Source organism: Dreissena polymorpha, chromosome 2 (genome assembly GCF_020536995.1).
Source record: "Dreissena polymorpha isolate Duluth1 chromosome 2, UMN_Dpol_1.0, whole genome shotgun sequence".
NCBI lineage: Eukaryota > Metazoa > Mollusca > Bivalvia > Myida > Dreissenidae > Dreissena > Dreissena polymorpha.
In genome coordinates, this window is record NC_068356.1 from 53617298 (window position 1) to 53636689 (window position 19392).

Genomic DNA, 19392 nt, shown 5'->3' on the forward strand with positions numbered 1-19392 from the left:
ATTTACGCACTATTAAAAAATTTCAGTATTTGGTGAATTCATAGATTCTTAACAAAAACATACTTCGTAAATTTACGCACTATTTAACCTTTTCAGAAATACTTGGTAAATTCATATTCTTCTACAATTGGTAAATTCATATTCTTAATAATACCATACTTCGTAAATTTACGAACTAGTAAAACTTTTCAGAAATACTTTGTCAATTCATATATCCTTAACAAAACCATACTTCGTAAATTTACGCACTACTATTTTTTTTCAGAATTACTTCATCAATTCATTTATTCTCAGGAAAACCTTACTTCGTAAATTTACGCACTATTAACAATTTTCAGAAATACCAGGTCAATTCATATATTCTTAACAAAACCATACTTCGTAAATTTACGCACTATTATATTATTTCAGAAATACCCCGTACTTTGTCAATTCATATATTCTCAACATAATCATTTCGTAAATTTATGCTGCATTAAAAATTTTCAGAAATACAAAGTCATGTACTTGGTCAGTTCATATATTCTTAACATACGTCTTACATTTACACACTATTAAAATATATTTTCAGAAATACTCGGTACTTGGCAAATTCATAGCAAAACAAGACTTCCTAAATTTACGCATTATTAAACAATTTCAGAAATACTTGGTGAATTCATAGATTCTTAACAAAACCAGACTTCGTAAATTAACGCACTTAAAAAAAAACCAGAAATACTTGTTTAATTCATAGATTCTTAACATAACCATACTTCGTAAATTAACGCACTATACATTTTTTTCAGAAATACTTGATAAATTTATAATGTCATCATTGTTGGTATTTATACGAACATTTTCAGGGAAAAGGTCTTTTTTTTTGCATTAACAATCAACATTTTTGATATTTCGTATTAATACGAACTATTATTAACTGTCATCTTTGTTCGTATTAAAACGAACATTTTCACAAACAAAGTCATTTTTTGCATTAAAAATCAACATTTTTGATACTTGTATTAATACAGCTATTATAAATTGTCATCATTTTACATATTAATACAAACATTTCCAAGTATAAAAAGTCAGTTTTGTCACTAAATATAGTCAGTCGCGAGAGAGCCTAGTCTTTTTTAAGGAGAAATTTGCACAGATTTTCTCCCATATTAGTGTCAGATACTGTTGGATTGTTTGTGGATTTGTTCATGACTTCTTGAACTAGATTGTCAGGTTTTACAACAGGCAAAGTTTGCAATTTGAATTTAATGTCTGTTGTAACATGACTTTCTGACCCATCAGAGCCTTCGACATCATGCTCTTGTAGTACCTTTACTTCTGCAGCGTCGGCTTCAAAAGCTTTTTGCTGAGAAAGAACTTGAAGATTCGCTTCTGATTCTGCCTTTTGTTTCAAAAGAGCTGCTTCTTGTTGAGTATATTTCAGTTTTATCTTGGCAGATTCGGCTTCTGCTTGTTTCAATGCGATGAGTTCACTCCTACGGCTAGAGGATCTCGAACTGTGTGTCTTCACACCACCATGGACAGAGTTTGGCTTCATGCTGGATATGACTTTTTTTAATATTGATTGTTTATTTTGGTCAATCTTTTCCAGGGCATGTAAGTTTGCTTTTTCCTGTAGCGACACGTCTGTAGTGAGAGCCGATAATTCTTTAAGACTTGCTTCACTTTTCACATTTTTTTAAGTACACATCAAATTTTGTCTTTAACTTTTACGTAACTTTCATAGGTAATTGCTGTTCAATCAGGTTAATTTCACCAACATTACTCTCATAAGTTAAACGACTTACTATGCACAAACTTTCAGTCACTTTGCGCCATGAAGCAGAACAGCGCATCCTAAAGTCATCAATTCTCTCTTCATAAAGAGCCCTTCCTTTTGCAGAAAACGGACGTACATACCGTGTTGACATACAATAAACTTTCTTAAGCCGGTTGAAATACAGATGAGACTTTAGTGCGACCAATTTTCAACGTGGATTTAGTTCGCTGTCCAGTACCAGTCATCTCCATCTGCTACTAGCAAAGTGTAGGTCAATTTACTTTTCTGTTCTGGAAACAGATAGCGGACCGATCGTGTCGAAAAAGAACACTGTATGTGGTGGTATTCAGTATTTGTTCTTAGATTCAACTCGATGTATGTGGTAAATTGCTGCAATAAAACAAAATATCAGATGTTCAGTTCTGCAGTAAAGAACAATGAAAATGATGTATTGTAATCAAAAAATACTTTAAATGACTGAAAAAAGGTAAAAGTGTTGTGCCGGTGCCCGGTCTACAAAATGCGCACATACCTCATGATTGGGAACCAGCGACAAATCGGTATAGTGCATGCTGGGCAGCACGAGTTTGTACGCTCTCTTATGCACGGGTGACTGATGCGAGTAGACGTATTTTCCCAAGCTGAGTATTGCTTGGAGTAATTGTGAGCCTGAGTGAGTAATTGTGAGCCTGAGTATAGATTATATTGTATTATATTGTATTATATTGTATTGTATGTGTGTTCAACACGTATTTACCTGGAAGGCCATTCCCAGAAGATATAAGTGAGTCTGTGACTGTGTATGTGAGTCTGTGAGTTGCCTGTGATTGTGTAAATGACAGGCATTTCCCCGGAAGTGTATTCCCAGAAGTATATGTGTATGTAAGCCGGTGACTGTGTGTTTAAGTACGTATTTGCCTGGAGGTGTATTCCCAGAAGTACATGTATAGTGCCATTTTGTGACGTGCAACCGACGAGTATAGCCGACGAGTTCCCTCGAAGACGACGAGGACGTTTGGTGCATCCTGACGAGCATTCCAGTCGATGCCAACGTGAGTATTGTATTTAGTGCCGTTGCAAGTAATTGCTGTAGTTGTTGACGAACCCCACAAAGAGCTAACCGTAAAAACACTACAATGGCGCCCAACGGGGGACTCAGTGAAAATTGTGTTTAACGGTTAGGCTAGTTGCAAAATCAATCGGCATCGCATAATTTATTTTCAATCGACGGATCAAATTTAATTTAAAGTTTATAGAAACTGTTCGTTTCATAAAACGTGATTTCTGTCTTTAACTTGTTGAACTCAGTTTTCGTCTATTTTAAGAAGTGTGTAACAAACAGACGGCATCGTAGTTTTTTTCCATTGTTGGCATTCGCCGGCCATGTTATCAGTTGGTGAAATATTTCTTAAAAAACGTGATTTTCCAATGCTGTTTGTTACAGTTTAATTGCTTGTGTAATCCACGGATGGCCACGTGTTTTTTTTTTATTTGGCAATTTTCCCGTGATTAGTTGGTGCGTATTCTGTGCGCAGCAGTTCATGAAAAACTTGTTTGGTTGACTGTTGTATATAGCAGTGTAAATTGCTGATATATCGGTAACTAAAGTCCGAGGAAATAGAAGTTTACACGCACGAGTTTTGTCCTTGGCAATTCTTTTTATAGCAGTGTTATTGCGAAAGTAAACTGGGTCCCGGGAAATTAGTGCTTAACGTCAAGTTAAAGCGACGTGTTTCTTACTTTCAGTTTTTATTGATTATTGATAGCAACAACAGTGATAGCGATTTTGTTAATTGGTTATTGTTTGGCAATTAAATGTTAATTGTCTACCAGTAGATACAAAAGTTTTTATTTCAGAATTTCTTGGCCCATTTATTTTAGGTTTTTTATTAATTTAACTTTTTCATATTTACTTGTAAAGTTCTAAATTGACAATGGATATGGGAAGTGGATATACCCCACCATTTTTACTGGTAGCCCCCAGAAAAATTCGAGTGAACTACGACACTCCCACTAGATTATGCAATATTCTGGGTGTGGGCAGACAACTGGCACAGGCCATTGTTTTGATACGGGAAAATACGGGAAATTTGTTACCACATACTTTAGAGGCAATTATAGGGCGGCCGCTGACCTTTGGTGACATGACCGAGTTGGATTTTAGTACTAACCCCGCATTATTTAGAGAAGCCCTGGGGTATGAGGATGGGGCGGAACATATTGGGGAGGGTGGAATGGGGCGGTCAATCGCAAATAGGCCCATGGACCCACACGAAAGGTGGATAGATATGTCTGTGCTCGAGAAGGAGTCGGTAAGTCAGGATCACGAGAGGGCCCAACTCGAATCCCAAATTTCGGCTCTTGAGGCGGACGTAGCTCAATGGGACGATTTTCTTCCCCAGATTGCAAAGCCTTTGCTCCCAAAGCGTCTGTTGTTACAGCCGGACAATATGATGACAAGCATACCGAAACCGTTTAATGTCGCATCAAGCGTCCCCGCCCCGCCCCCTTTGTTAGGTTTGCCCCAGAGTAGGGACAATGGGCCTACGGGATCCCATCGTGCCTCAAAGGGCCCTCTTGCCCCGAATGGTCTACCTGTCCCAATTCCATCTACCATCACTATTTCCATACCCAGCAATGCACCGGTTTTCAATAATTTGCCCGGACCAAGCAACCCTCCTGGCCCAAGTATTCCCCCGACACAGAAAGATCGGGATGTTCTGACAAAATTGCCTAAGAGCCTGCTATATGATGGGCAGAGCAATTGGTTTGTTTTTCAGAGCAAGTTTGAGCGCTACGCAAGGGTGCAAGATTGGTCTGACGCAGAATGCGCCGATTGCCTTGGTTGGTGTTTGACAGGAAAGGCGGTCGATTTCTATGCGTTGCTAACCGAAGGGAGAGGGACGGTACCTTACGCAGAGCTAATGCAGCGACTGCAGGAGCGTTTTGGCGCCAGGGAGCTTACCGCCACCGCGCAGGGCCGTTTCCACGTTGCCCATCAGGAAGTAGGCGAGTCCCTAGACAATTGGTCAGATCGGGCGCTGAAGCTGGCAACAGCGGCGTTTCGTGATCTGCCCTATGCATACGCCGCTGAACAGGCAGTGACGAAGTTTTGTCACGGTTTGATTGACGAGGAGGCCGGCAAGCATGTTAGTCTGCAGTTACCAACATCTATGGGAGATGCGATGAACATGCTGAAGATATATTGCCATGTTCAGTCGGCTTGCGCCGCGGCTCCGAGGTATACCCAGGAGACTGAGCAAGAAGAGTCAATGTGGGTTCACGAGGTGAAGAAAGCACCCACTGCGGATGAGGTCAGTGTGTCGGCGGTCGACAAATTGACCCAGGTGGTCGAGAAGTTGCTGGATGCTGTGGAGAGATTGTCAAACTCTTTTGGAATTTCGGCCGTTGATCCCTTTGTCCGACAACCGGGTAAGCCGTTTCGAAATAAAAAAGGCTATGCCGAATACCCTGTGGAGTGCCCCTACCCAGGGAAGGTCCGGAACCGGTGGTACAACGACCAACGCCAGGTTATGTATCCTGCGGGTGCTGGTGGCGGAGGTTTACGTGGGCATCGGAACCAAAATTCAAAAGTCCGCCCTGAGGGATCGCATCGCGGCAGATATGGTTCCAACTGGGGACATTTTCATGCCATGTCCTTGCCCAACCATAAGGAGAAGGAGCCCGTTGTGGTAGCTGCGACGACTAAGCAGTTGGGCCAACCGGAAGTGGATCATGTAAACCAGCTAGGTCCAGTTTCCCAGTTCTGCATGAAGGTGCAGCATGCCAAGGACGTGCACGATGCAGTTCCCTTGGTGCTGCCAATAGTGCCAGATGTTGTCAGTGATCCAAGGATGGTCATTGGCGAGAGCACTGAAGGATACCATGGAGATCCTGTGTGCGATGATGAATTTCGCGTGCAGCGCGTTGCGGTTCAGTCTGCGGAGGCGGCTAAAAGCATGGCGACCGACAGGGCCGACCAGGTGGGGGCCAAAATAGCCCAACGAAAAGCTGCTGAAACTACTCCGGCCACCGGAAGGTCAGTACCTGTCAGACGGGCGACAGAAGTTGCCGCGTGTGACCGCCGTAAGGGCGGCGCATGCGGATGCCGAGTTACCCCAGATGACAGCTGGGAAGGTGGTGTTCGAAGACTTGTTAGGCGTGGTTCCAAAGGGTGGCGACCCTCTAGTTCTCGCCGCTGGGAGCGGTCCCAGCGGTGGAAATTAGGTTGGCGACCACCAGAGCGTCTAACTTCCAAAATCTGTACCGCCTAAAATTGTAAATGGCGAGGTTAATTGTTAGTAAAACTAGGAAAACAATGCAAAATACAAAAGACCCCCAATTTTAAAAAAATACAGTAAAGTTGCAGTCACATTCTTTTCGCGGTGTTGATAACGTATTACGGTGTACGCGGAGTATCTCTAGTAGTAACACTAAAAGCAGCAGCAGTAGTAGTAGTAGTAGTAGTAGTAGTAGTAGTAGTAGTAGTGGTAGTGGTAGTAGTAGTAGTGGTAGTAGTTGTAGTAGTAGAAGTAGTAGTGGTAGTAGTAGTAGTAGCAGAAGTAGTAGTAGTAGTAGTAGTAGTAAAAGCTTTGCTATAGTAGTAGTTACTATAGTTGTAGTTATAGTAAAAGCATAGTTGATATGAAAATAAGTTCTAGAGTAATGTTGAAAATTTTAATGGACGAATGAAGACAAAGTTCATTAAATGAATTCATTAATAAATGATTGATGATTGTTTCCTGGGAGATATATTTTATATCATATATTATGCCCAAATACCTAATAAGAACTCCATATATACTACCTCCATACAATAAATGAATATTACCTAAAGTACGCGGAGAATGATTTTGCAGCAAGAGTTAAACTCATTAATGCGCCCGTCGCACTGAAGGAAAAACCAATTTGTTTTGCTGGAAAAAGTTGAAGTTTGTAGTTGTTTACTCAGATGGCAGAAGGTTAGTGGAGATCCTACACGAGGAAAAACAGAGGCTGTTCTGCGTTCTCTTCGTCCGACCATTTGTTCAATTTGGAATACCGCTCAAACTCAAGACGCGGAAATAACTCAGTCGGTTATATAGCAGAGTTTAGAACAGAGGTAGAGACTGTTTCTGTGCTCTGGACGTCGACCTGCGAAACAGGAAGATTTTAGTCTCAGTGAAATAAAGCCATAGCATCTGTAATAAATATAAACAAAGAAGCTGTTTTGTTCTGAAACTAGAGGGCAAACTCTAGGTCAATAGCTTCTCCCAGAAAGGAAAAACCAAAGGCTGTAGTCCTTCTGTAACTAGAGGAATAGTTCTATGTATTATATTATAACCTGACCTTTATTATCTAAATATTTAATGATGAATACTAAATATATATTAATGTTTTATTTATTATTTTTATTTTAACTGGGGTCACTAACATTTTTTTTATATACAGAATTAACATTATTGTTTACATTATTTCTACATTACATTACTCTCAGCAATGATTCTTTAACAGAGACAGAGTTCTACAGTGTGGGTTATTCTGTGACCAGTGTGTAAATCTGTACAGTCAGCTGTTTACAAAGCACATTATTTATAACAAAAAGGAATACGTTCAAGTGGCCGATGTCGAAGGCGACGGAAGAATTTCTATTTACTTGTGATGGTCATCACTGCTGGGACATGAGGAATACTGATGGCCGATGGGTTATTAGTAACTAAAGGGTCATCTTTGGCCTGACCAGACACAACAGGGGGATTTCCATCTTTCCCCGTGAATTTTGCAATAGCCTCCGCAGCTCCAATCTGGGAGGGACGATAGCCGGACTCCCAGAGCCATAAAAAATGCTAATCTACTACGGGTCAGGGACAAATTTTGGGACAGGCGGTACATATTTCCCCTTATTATTAAAGAAAAGATAATTAATCCATGTAGTACTGATAGGAGGCGCATATTAATTTCCCTGCCATCCTGATCTTCCTTTGACCCCGTACAGTGAAGGATCAAAACATGCAGTTCTTCCAGAAAGAAAGAAAAGATAATTAATCCATGTAGTATTGACAGGAGGCGCATATTTACTTTTCCTGCCCCGAAAAATGACTTAATAACTTGGGTAAATAACAGGTATACATACATTAATAAATTATTATTTATTTATGGACTTTTGTTTTCATCCATTTACTGTTTGATATACTATTAATGTGTTGTGTTATATGTATAATTTACTGTTTGACACAGTGGCTGTGAGCACATCCCTTGTGCTTTCGCCTCTTATCATTCCCACATTCCTAGCTGCCAGCCCCACCACATTCGGTGAATAAAAAGGACCAATGTTTGATATACTATTAATGTGTTGTGTTATATTTATAATTCTAAATTATACGAGTCTCTATATTTGTATGAGTCTTAATTTTTGTATGAATCTTAACATTTGTATGATTTGGCGAAAGTGGTTACTTCCCAGAGGAATTGGATATATGTGTATACATTACGATAATATGAATGTTTACAATTGCTAAAAATGTGCAAATTCTGCAATAACAATACTCCCACCCTCACTGCCAAATCTTTTGGCGGTACGTATTCTGGAAATTAGACAATGTCTGATAGCACATGCTTTGTGCATTATTTTTTTTTTTTTTAATTGTACGAGTCTTTATATTACATTATTAAGATGAATTCGTTTTATTCATTAACATTTATTTTTGAATTTATATAATGGATATTTCAGCAATTTTGGGATTACATAAAAAAAATGGCGTAGCTCAACAGCGGGGACCTCCCAAAATTAGAAAACAAGTCAAACATAAAAAAGGAAGAAAAAAGAAATCAGGTGCGACCACAGGTGAAACCATCATCTAAAACAACAAAGATAAAGCAATAACGTAATATTTTTACGCAAACGCAATAACAATTTTATAAACACTGTCTGCACATATTTTGTGCTCTATTTTGCTTTTACTTAAATAGCAATTATGATGTAATATCATTACATAAATTCTGCTAGCAATACACATCGCACTTTATAACTTAAGGCGGTACAAATCTTCAAAGTTTGACACAGTGGCTGTGAGCACATCCCTTGTGCTTTCGCCCCTTATCATTCCCACATTCCTGGCTGCCAGCCCCACCACATTCGGTGAAGAAAAAGGACCAATGGTAGGGTTGACAAAATAAGGAGCATCTGTTTCCACAAGCAATCGCTCTGTGGGTATTGTGCGCAATGCTAGTAGCGCTGCTGGTGACAAATCACTAGTTTTGTGGGTATACCCAACATAAGTATTTGGGAATGAATCCGTGAAGGCCCGGAACATTTCCAGGTCTCCACGGAAACAATGCAGGTGGATTCGCTGATTTGGACTAATTAATCCATGAAGTATTGATAGGAGGCGCATATTAACTTCCCTGCCATCCTGATCTCCCTTTGACCCCCTACAGTGAAGGATCAAAACATGCCGTTCTTCCAGAAAGCCCAGGACACGCCTTAGTAGAATGGACTGCCCCAACCATTCTGTATAGGGCACAGAGTGATCCAAACCCACCTCCCCAAACCCCACTACCTCGGGCCTGCCAAGTAATTTGGCGAACTGATTTATGTCGGTGTCTGAATACTTGGAGGCCCCCTTAGGGTGTAAACCAATGGTGGGAAAACACCGCATGGAGGATAGTGTTTTCAGTAGGGAAACATCAGGGTAGGTGGGGGGGTCACAAAAATTGGTAACCATAGCCTTCACGTTTACCTCTATTTCTACCAAAGGGGAGTGGTCCTTAAGATGAGTCAATATATTGCCATCCAGGCTCACCCCCACTTTGATAGACCATCTGTCCAAGTGGCAATGGCTGTCAACAGCCACCTGCCACCTGGACTCCTGTTCCTCAGCTGTCAGGGAATAAGTCTCCTGAAAAAACTTTTGCTCATCACAAGTAAGAAGGGCCCATAGTCGGCCCAATACGCTCCAGTCCAATAAACTAAAGAAGGTATTTGCCTCTTCCCCTGTTAATCTCGCAATAGCTTCTGCAGCCCCAACCTGGGAGGGTTTTTCCCCACCCCCCTTGGGTACATAGCCCACCTTATATGCAAACAACGCCAAATCCCCTACAGACGTTCCATCCCGGACAACCCTGACCCCCAGCGCCATCAAAAATGCTAATCTTCTACGTGTAAGGGACTCACTTAGTGGGACCCTGAGGTCCATGACCTGCGGGACGTGAGATTTAAGAACGTGTCTCAAGTCAAAGGTCTCTCCGCAACTCCGGACAGGACAACACGAATCTACCCTAGGCCTTTTAATGGAAGAAACCCCATCATTCCCCCCATATCTTTCCCGCTGGGCCTGAGGCCTCTTTTTAAACCCTTCCTTGCTCCGGACAGGCATTATTCGTGGGTCCAGAAGTGGGAGAGGTTGTACAAAATTGTATTTTCCCCTTCTGTCCCCTTCAAATCTTGGGACAGGTTGTACATTTTTCCCCTTATTATTAAAGAACGATTGGGATCTTTCCCAACGGCGGGGATCGAAACTTCTTCTCCCACGCGGCCGCCTACCATACCAAGGCCTACCATAACCGCGACCGTTCGAATACGGAGCGGCTTGGTTATGGTCAGCATTACTATGGCCAGCAACCGGGGAGGCACTTATGTTGTTATTGGCATCTAATACCTCAACATCTGGTGAGCATGCAGTGGGCACTTTACCGGACCGCTCAGCTATGATGCGCTGGGCTGCCGCGGTCCACACCCTATCCCTCTCATCCATCTGCTCAGCCCAGCTTTTACTGGGTGTAGAACCCTCACCTTCTGGCTCTAACAGCAACTCCTCATCAAAGGAAGACTCCACTTCCTCGGCCGTTATTAGATCTGAATCCATCCTAAAACAATGAGGGTAGAATTAAAACACAAGTCAAGTCGTTGTAGTGTTGTTTGTTTTTTCCAATTCTAAAATCTTTAAAAATAGATTTTTGGAAAATAGGGCTTAATGCGCATACATTTACTTTTATCCCAGACTTATAAAAGAGACTCTTTTAAACAAATTCTGGAAACACTATCAAAGATCAGCCTGCGCACACTGTACAGGCTAATGAATGTTAACGGTTTAAATAGTGTTCACAGTTTAATTCAATTAGACCTGCATTGAGCACCATTGATCCTGAAATGACCATGGCAAGACAAATGTTAAAACGCCTGTAAACATTGATCAGCCTGTTAACAGGTTGTTTGTTTTGTTGTTTTCTACCATTTAAATTAACATTTCGGACAACGGTACTTTTGAATGTCCAAAGCATCAGTGGCCGTAACATTCACACATGATCCATGGTACCATTCATCGCAATGATCACACTGGATCATGAATCGGCCTTGCCAAGGTTTCCTACATAGACAGTATAATTGCCCATCTGTCGTTTCGTCAAGGTCAGATTCGGGCTGGTCCCTTTCTTTTGTTAGCCAGGCTGGCAAGGTTCTATCCCTACATGGTTTGAGACGATCATGGTTCATGACAAGGACTGCATTCTTTAGTTTGATTTGAAAGAGAAGGTGTGATAGTTTTCTTACCACCAGTCCGGGTCCTTTCCAAGGAGGGCATAGTTTTTTGCACTTACCTTTTATAGTGGCGGTGTCAAGGAGGTATACTGCATCCCCAACTTCGAAATTACGTTCTAACAAACGCAAATCGTAATTGCGCTTCATGCGCTTTGTGGTAGCCCTTAGTTTGCTCCTTGCGCACTCATATGCGGTTTGGAGATCATTCACCAATTGGTGAGCATAATTTTCTTCTTCCATAGGTTTCCCATTTAAAGGAAACATTAAATTGGCCGGAGTATTTACTTCCCGACCCAACATTAGTCTGTTTGCCGTGAAACCTGTGCTACGGTTGACAGAAGCACGTAGTGCTCCTGCTATTTGCTGTAGGTTTTGGTCCCACCGGTTCTGGTGTTTGCCAATATAACACCGGACAGCGTCCATTAGCGTTCGGTTGTAACGCTCTACTTGGCCATTAGCTGAAGGACGGTACGGCGTGGTACGAGCCTTATGAATCTCTAGCACCTTGCATAACTCTGCGAAGAGCTTGGATTCAAAATTTCGTCCCTGATCAGAAAAAACCTGAAGGGGAAAACCAAATCTGGAGAAAAAATGATTTACAGCGGCTCGAGCTGTGTCCTCGGCCGTCTGCGTTGGGAGGGGTACACATTCGACCCATTTAGTGAACTGGTCCACCATCATGAGTATATACTCATTGCCATCGCGTGTTTTTGGTAATGGACCTAAAAAATCCAAATGGACCCTCTCCATGGGAGCTCCAGCCTGATACTCTGTCATGGGACCTTTTCCCTTCCGATCGGATTTTTTATTCCGGTTACAGGCCTCGCACACGGACACATATCCGGCCACCTCTTTGCTCATACCGTACCAGGTGAATTTCTCCTTGACCTTCTCCTTGGTTCTCTTGATGCCCTGATGGCCCGCGGAGGGAATATCATGATTCAACCGGATTGCCTCCTCCCTCAGGGACTTTGGCATTACCAACAGCTTATCTCCAGTCACAGGATTGTTTTCATATAAAACATCATCAATTAATAACAATTGACTTTTGTTTAACCAATGAAACTTAGCACCTGGACTGGCTGCAAACAATTCCGCTTCCCCGGGCTCGATCCCCTTGCTCAGCCACTGCAGAGCAAAGCTTAAATCCGGATCCTGACTTTGCGCCTCTAGCAAATCCACACATGTGAAACCCCAACTGCTGGGTTCCGACACGGCTGGCCTGGCTTGAACCTCCGGTTCCGGTTCTGGAACACAGGCACATACCCAAAAATCGCCACCAACTGTCAACACATCAACCTGACATGAATTCTGAAACAAATTTTTCAAAATGAGGTCTTCCTCCTGCAATTCAGGATCCGACTTGCCACTCTTGTCTCCTGTTGCTGCTCCTATAACCTCACTGACGCTGCCAGTCTCACCATTGTCTCCTTCAGTGCTCTCGTCGGTGAACACCCCAATGTCACGGACGACTGATTGCACTGTTGGCAGCACCAATGGAACGGCATCATCAACGTCCTCAGTGAATGCATCCCACAGATCCGCACGCTGGCAGTGCTTGCACCCTCCACAAGGCAAATCTCCAGACCGAATATCGCATGAGCCCTCGGGAATACGGGAAAGAGCATCCGCATTCGCATGCTTTCGGCCAACCCTGTGTTGCAGCACCATATTAAACTGTGATAATTCCTCCATCCATCTCGCCAGCTGTCCCTGTGGTTGCTTAAAGCGCAACAGCCACGTTAAACTCGAGTGGTCAGTCCTGATTGTGAAAGGTCTACCTAACAAATAGTGTCTAAATTGACGCGTAAACCGTACTACAGCCAGTAGCTCCTTCCGGGTAGTGCAATAACGCCTCTGTTCTTTGGTCAGGGCATAGCTACCGTACGCTATCACCCGTTCCTCCCCATCTTGAAGCTGGATGAGTTCTGCCCCTATGGCAACATCCGACGCGTCGGTATCCAGGATAAACTCATCATTCTGATTTGGGAGCCCTAGTACGGGTGGAGACGTCAATGCCCTTTTCAATGCATCAAACGCTTTTTGTTGCTCATATTCCCACCGGAAGAGACTCTTGCCCGTGACCTGATACAATGGCGCCGCTATATCAGAGTAATTTTTGATAAAAACTCGATGATAATTTGCTAAACCGGTGAACCTCTCAACCTCCTTGGCACACCTAGGTATCGGCCAATCTAAAACAACCTGAATGTCGGTGTCTGTCATGGCAATCTCATTGCTGCTCACTCTGCGACCCAGAAACTCAACCTGTCGCTGAAAAAGAACACACTTTTTGGCCTTTAACTTCAAACCATGCAAACGAAATCTGGAAAAAGCGTCCCGCAGATTTGACAGATGATCAGCAAATGAGCTACCCAAAACCATGACGTCATCCAGGAAAGCCAACATGGTCTCCCAATTGAGACCCCTAAGAACCAGGTTCATTACCCGGGAATAGGTCGCGGGGGCATTGCAGAGTCCGAATCCCATTTTAACATGTTGGAAGAGGCCGTACTTCGTTACAAATGCAGTCTTCTTCCGGTCCTCCTCCGCAATGTTCACCTGCCAATAAGCCGAGTTTGCATCGAGCTTAGAAAACCAGACACTGCCTGCTAGAGTGTCTAGACAGTCATCGATCAGGGGTAAGGGAAATACATCCTTAACAGTGACGTCATTTAACTTCCGGTAGTCAATACACCACCTGACGCTACCATCTCGCTTCCGGATCAACACTGGGGCTGAGGACCACTCCGATGTCGATTCCTCAATCACACCGGCCCTCAACATCTTATCGAGATGAGACTCCTCCTCCTGTACAAACATGGCGGGTGTCCGCCGCATACGCTCTGTGACCGGTATGGCGCTTCCGGTATCAATAGTGTGTGAGATAGCTGTAAAATTACCCAGGTCAAACTCATCCCTGGCAAACACATCTTGATACTCGGTCAGCAGGTCCGCTAACTGCTTCCGCTCTAACTCATTTAGATGCTCTCCGGAACGTTCGTATAATTCCCGGATGTGCTCCGGTAATGCTTTCGTCATCACCGGATCCACACGGAAGGCGAGCAAATATGCCTGTGTTGGATGATCCGGTAAGTCGCGAGAAAGCCCAACTTATGGCCCAAATTACAGCTCTTGAGGCTGACTTAAATGCTAGTTATGAACGTTTTAAGTCACAAACAACTTCATCCCGCTCATTAAACTATGGGCAAGATCCCCAAGAGGCAAAAAACTTGCCCCGGCCAGAGTCCTATGTGACATTGTCCCAGACCCCAAGGATATCTAGGGAATTTAATCTGCCCCCGGGAGTGTAGTAGTAACACTAAAAGCAGCAGCAGTAGTAGTAGTAGTAGTAGTAGTAGTAGTAGTAGTAGTAGTAGTGGTAGTGGTAGTAGTAGTAGTGGTAGTAGTTGTAGTAGTAGAAGTAGTAGTGGTAGTAGTAGTAGTAGCAGAAGTAGTAGTAGTGGTAGTAGTAGTAAAAGCTGTTGTTATGAATATTACATGAGAACGCGGTGTATAAAAGTAATAGTTCTCTTAAACATTTTGATTAGTTTGATTAGATTGTTTTGAATAAATATATATATATGTCCTATTGTCTCAGTTTAAGCCCAGTCTTTTATTGCAATATTGTTGGAACTATAAAAGTGAAATTAATCTGAGCAGTGCTCTGCGAAATGGGGGTTTAATGAATAGGCATAAAGTGTCGTCCCAAATTATCTTGTGCCGTCCGCGCTTAACTTCCTGTAATTTTTGTATTACCGCGCTAAGAAGTGCTTTGCACAGTCACGGATGTGTTTGATTATTTCCCGTGAAGTATGTTGGTTTTTTTTTTCCTTATGGTCGGGTGTGACATTGTCGGACATTGTCGGACGACCGCTGTCACACCGCACCATCGGATGTTGTAACTACGCAGATGGTGAATAGGAACCCGGTTTCCCCTGCAATATCCAAGTCTTGGCACCTCCGTCACCTTTTATCCTTCCATGTTAAGATTTGTGAGTCGATCTAACTTCAATCACTTCGTCATTGCTGTATCATGTCATTTATTTCCGTAATTTTCTATAAATGAATTTCTTTTCTACCAACCATATGCCGAGCAATGTCGTAGAATTTCGTCGCATGAGTTTGTTTTTTATAGGTGACAGTGCTTGACGAACACTGTCACACTCAATACTGTTGGCCGGAAGTGGTATTTCCCGGAGTTGTTCTTTTAAACAATGTTTGCAGGTCTTTTTAAATTTGTGTGTAACCGTGCTTGACGGCAACTGTCTCGTAGCGTCACTTTAATTTTTTGAATGGCCGGAGTTGTTTCCCGGTGCATGTACACTTTTATTTTGTTTTTATTTTTGTAAAGTACATTATTTCTCAGTGTGATCTCCACATTCTAATACATAAGTGACTGTACTTGTTGGACGAAAGCCAACAAGAATGTTTTTTCTTGATTAAGCAATTGTCGGACGATAGCCGACAATAATGTTTTTTTATTTACTAATGTGATGGAAATTTTCTTATGCAAGAAACATATTGGTCACTAACCGCTAGAATGCAGCGGTCTGTATGTACCCCGCTGGGCAAAGGCAGTCCCGTGCCTGCGGGAGGGGGATCATGGTCCCATTTGAGTCTCTATCTCTTCTGCCTTGGGTGCGACCGTAGGGCGGCAGCCCAAGAGGAGAAAAGTGGGAGGAATGTAGTGGGTACAATAGTTTTATTTTAGTTGTCTTTTCCTCCATATAATGTCAATGATTATGTTGCAAAATGTACGTTCTCTATATAAAATTAAAAGCAATTATATGTATTATTTGGACAAAAATAAGATTATTTTTATTCTTATATTTTTAACCTTTTTGTCACTTAGATATTATTTTAACGCATTTGTAGTACCTTAGAAAGTTACATTTCTTGTGATTTTTATTTTAATATAATCAAGAGGATTTTTATAACCTTAGAAAGTTAAATTTCTTGTGATTTTTATTGTAATATAACCAAGAGGATTTTTATTGTATATTATGCAGTCACATGCAGAGGGCGTAGGCCTTCTCATTTGGGCTGCGAGGAGATGTATTTGTATGCAGTTATTTTATTTCTTAAAATTTGTGAAAATAGGTTGGAAGGTGGGTACACTTGTCCAATTATTGTGCAGACAAGAAAAGGAGCAAGAGTTACCGGGCCTTATTATGAACTTTTATTTTTAACTCTTTATTAACAAAGATTAAGGCTCATATGCGTTCATATTTGTGCGAAGGTGCTAAACACAAATGGTCATTTAATGGAGATGCATTAACTTTAGTTGTGGTTTATGGCAGGCGTTGCGCCAAAAGAGAGGTCGGACGAAAGCTATGCCTGACTTAGGGGAGTTGGGTCAAGGTGCTTACGCAAGGGGCACTATTACTTCATCGGTGGCGCCGGTACGATTCCTTCGCTGTGTGGCGTCGTCCCAAAAGGACAAAAGTGGGAGGAGTGTTGTGCCGGTGCCCGGTCTACAAAATGCGCACATACCTCATGATTGGGAACCAGCGACAAATCGGTATAGTGCATGCTGGGCAGCACGAGTTTGTACGCTCTCTTATGCACGGGTGACTGATGCGAGTAGACGTATTTTCCCAAGCTGAGTATTGCTTGGAGTAATTGTGAGCCTGAGTGAGTAATTGTGAGCCTGAGTATAGATTATATTGTATTATATTGTATTATATTGTATTGTATGTGTGTTCAACACGTATTTACCTGGAAGGCCATTCCCAGAAGATATAAGTGAGTCTGTGACTGTGTATGTGAGTCTGTGAGTTGCCTGTGATTGTGTAAATGACAGGCATTTCCCCGGAAGTGTATTCCCAGAAGTATATGTGTATGTAAGCCGGTGACTGTGTGTTTAAGTACGTATTTGCCTGGAGGTGTATTCCCAGAAGTACATGTATAGTGCCATTTTGTGACGTGCAACCGACGAGTATAGCCGACGAGTTCCCTCGAAGACGACGAGGACGTTTGGTGCATCCTGACGAGCATTCCAGTCGATGCCAACGTGAGTATTGTATTTAGTGCCGTTGCAAGTAATTGCTGTAGTTGTTGACGAACCCCACAAAGAGCTAACCGTAAAAACACTACAAAACGTATAGCCTATACCTAAGTTATAAACAATGACATAGTTACGAAAGCAACGCTTTGGAAATTACCCTAACATATAGGACATATAGCCTCAACTGGGTCGAAAGGGTAGGTACGACGTAATTTGGGTACGAATAGCATTTACTGAAAAAACCTGAATGAATGAATATACCTCATAAATAATTACTGCCTTAACAAAATACAAGTTATATAGCATTGATAACATGTGGAAACTTACATCATGCGGGGCTATTAACCGGTATAAACGTCTTAAGAAAATGCCGAAATAGCAATATCGGCAAACGCCTCGATTTAAAATTCGTAGGTGAACAAACACTGATATATCCAAGGGAAGTAAGCAGCGCAATATTATACGGTTACATATGATCGATATAGCCAGCACACAGATTTTGTTAAAAATGTATACAAATTGCTAGAATGATCAGTTTGTTTCTCATTGATTGTGTTTTGTTGTTTGACAATACATTTTTAAAAGGATAAAAAACAAAACAAAGAAATGTTCATTTACATAGAAAAACAAATTTTGCTTTCGTGTTCGCTGGGTCGTCTGCACTGAGGAAGGTATAGCGTCCATGATCTTAAATTATGGAAGACATAATTGTAAATATCTTTGATCTTCATCAGTTTTTTTGCCAAAAATAATATACATGTACTTAAATTAGTATTGAATTCAGTATTTATGAAGATGGCTGGTCTTCTGATAAACAAGAATTGTAATCAGGCCTTCTTGTATAAATTAATCATGTTAAAATTGCCAGAAACCAGCTTTTTATGGCTTTGTACTTTTAAATAAAATCTACCAATTAATCGCTTCATACAAATAATGTTTGAAATTAGCAGGAAATGATTTTCAGTGCGCAAATATTATGATTATGCATTAAATAAGTGCAAGACATATATTGAAGTATAAAGAATAGGCAATACATATATATTGCTCCATTTTTTTCTATCTATAATGAATAGGCAATAAATAGTGCTCAATTTATTTCTATTTATAATGAATTGGCAATAAATAATGCTCTATTTTTTTATCTATAATGAACTGAAGTTTTCATCGACTTTCGTATACAGATGATGCATTTGAATAATTGAAAATGTTGATATATGGAAAAAAACACAGATTAAGCGAAATTAATTAATTAGAAATAACATAGTTATTTTTGAACAACTAGATACATGATTAGTTAAATTGGATCATAATAATTATTTTTTACATGTAAGACAATATATATAACAGTTTGAAAATCAAATGCACTTTCCCTGGTGATATTCATTACTAAACAACGGTTAACTATGAACAAGATAATAGTTTCTTAGTAAGAGACGTGTCAGTACATAGCTTTGTTTATATGGATCTAATTTTCTGTAAGATGCGGGTTTTCTTATTACCCAAGACTTCCGTTCTTATTTTTTTCCCAAGTGATGATGATGATGATGATGATGATGATGATGATGATGATGATGATGATGATGAAGAAGAAGAAGAAGAAGAAGAAGAAGAAGAAGAAGAAGAAGAAGATGATGATGATGATGATGATGATGATGATGATGATGATGATGATGATGATGATGATGATGCTGATGATCATCATTGTTTTGAACATCCAGATCATCATCATCATCATCATCATCATCATCATAATCCTCATCATCATCATCATCATCATCATTAGAGAAAGAACAAAATACTGTCTGGATGTTCAAAACAATAAAATTGTTAAAATATCATTATTATTTAATAACGTAATGTTCCAAAGATAGTAAGCCATGAACCTTTTTAGCTTTATAGATTGTGTGCAACCTAATTAGTGGGTTGTCGGTTGAGATGTAAGGCAACTCGGGTCAAGGATAATAATAGTATGCGCGCTTTTACTTTATATAACCCACACTAAACCACATTCCTTAAATATGTATTGATAGCTTGTACCTGAGATTAGGCCCAATTATAAGTATGTCATTTTGCCATATGCTTTCCTGCGTATGGAAATATCATTGATTT

General features: G+C 41.2%; 3 protein-coding genes and 1 long non-coding RNA gene across 13 annotated transcripts in view; 2 read left to right on the forward strand and 2 right to left on the reverse strand.

The window, feature by feature from the left end:
- The window catches only part of LOC127867042 (uncharacterized), a 502500-nt gene that overhangs the window by 285600 nt on the left and 197508 nt on the right, over window positions 1–19392 (forward strand). The window lies entirely within an intron of this gene.
- LOC127867056 (uncharacterized) overlaps window positions 1–19392 on the forward strand; it is a 401999-nt gene that overhangs the window by 96997 nt on the left and 285610 nt on the right. The window lies entirely within an intron of this gene.
- Window positions 1–19392, reverse strand: part of LOC127867051 (dihydrofolate reductase-like) — a 407711-nt gene that overhangs the window by 88114 nt on the left and 300205 nt on the right. The window lies entirely within an intron of this gene.
- On the reverse strand, window positions 1355–17767 carry LOC127867066 (uncharacterized). Its single transcript, XR_008043250.1, has 2 exons — window positions 17611–17767; window positions 1355–2149 (listed from the first exon to the last, which is right to left on the reverse strand). It is a non-coding gene; the product is annotated as an uncharacterized LOC127867066 (long non-coding RNA).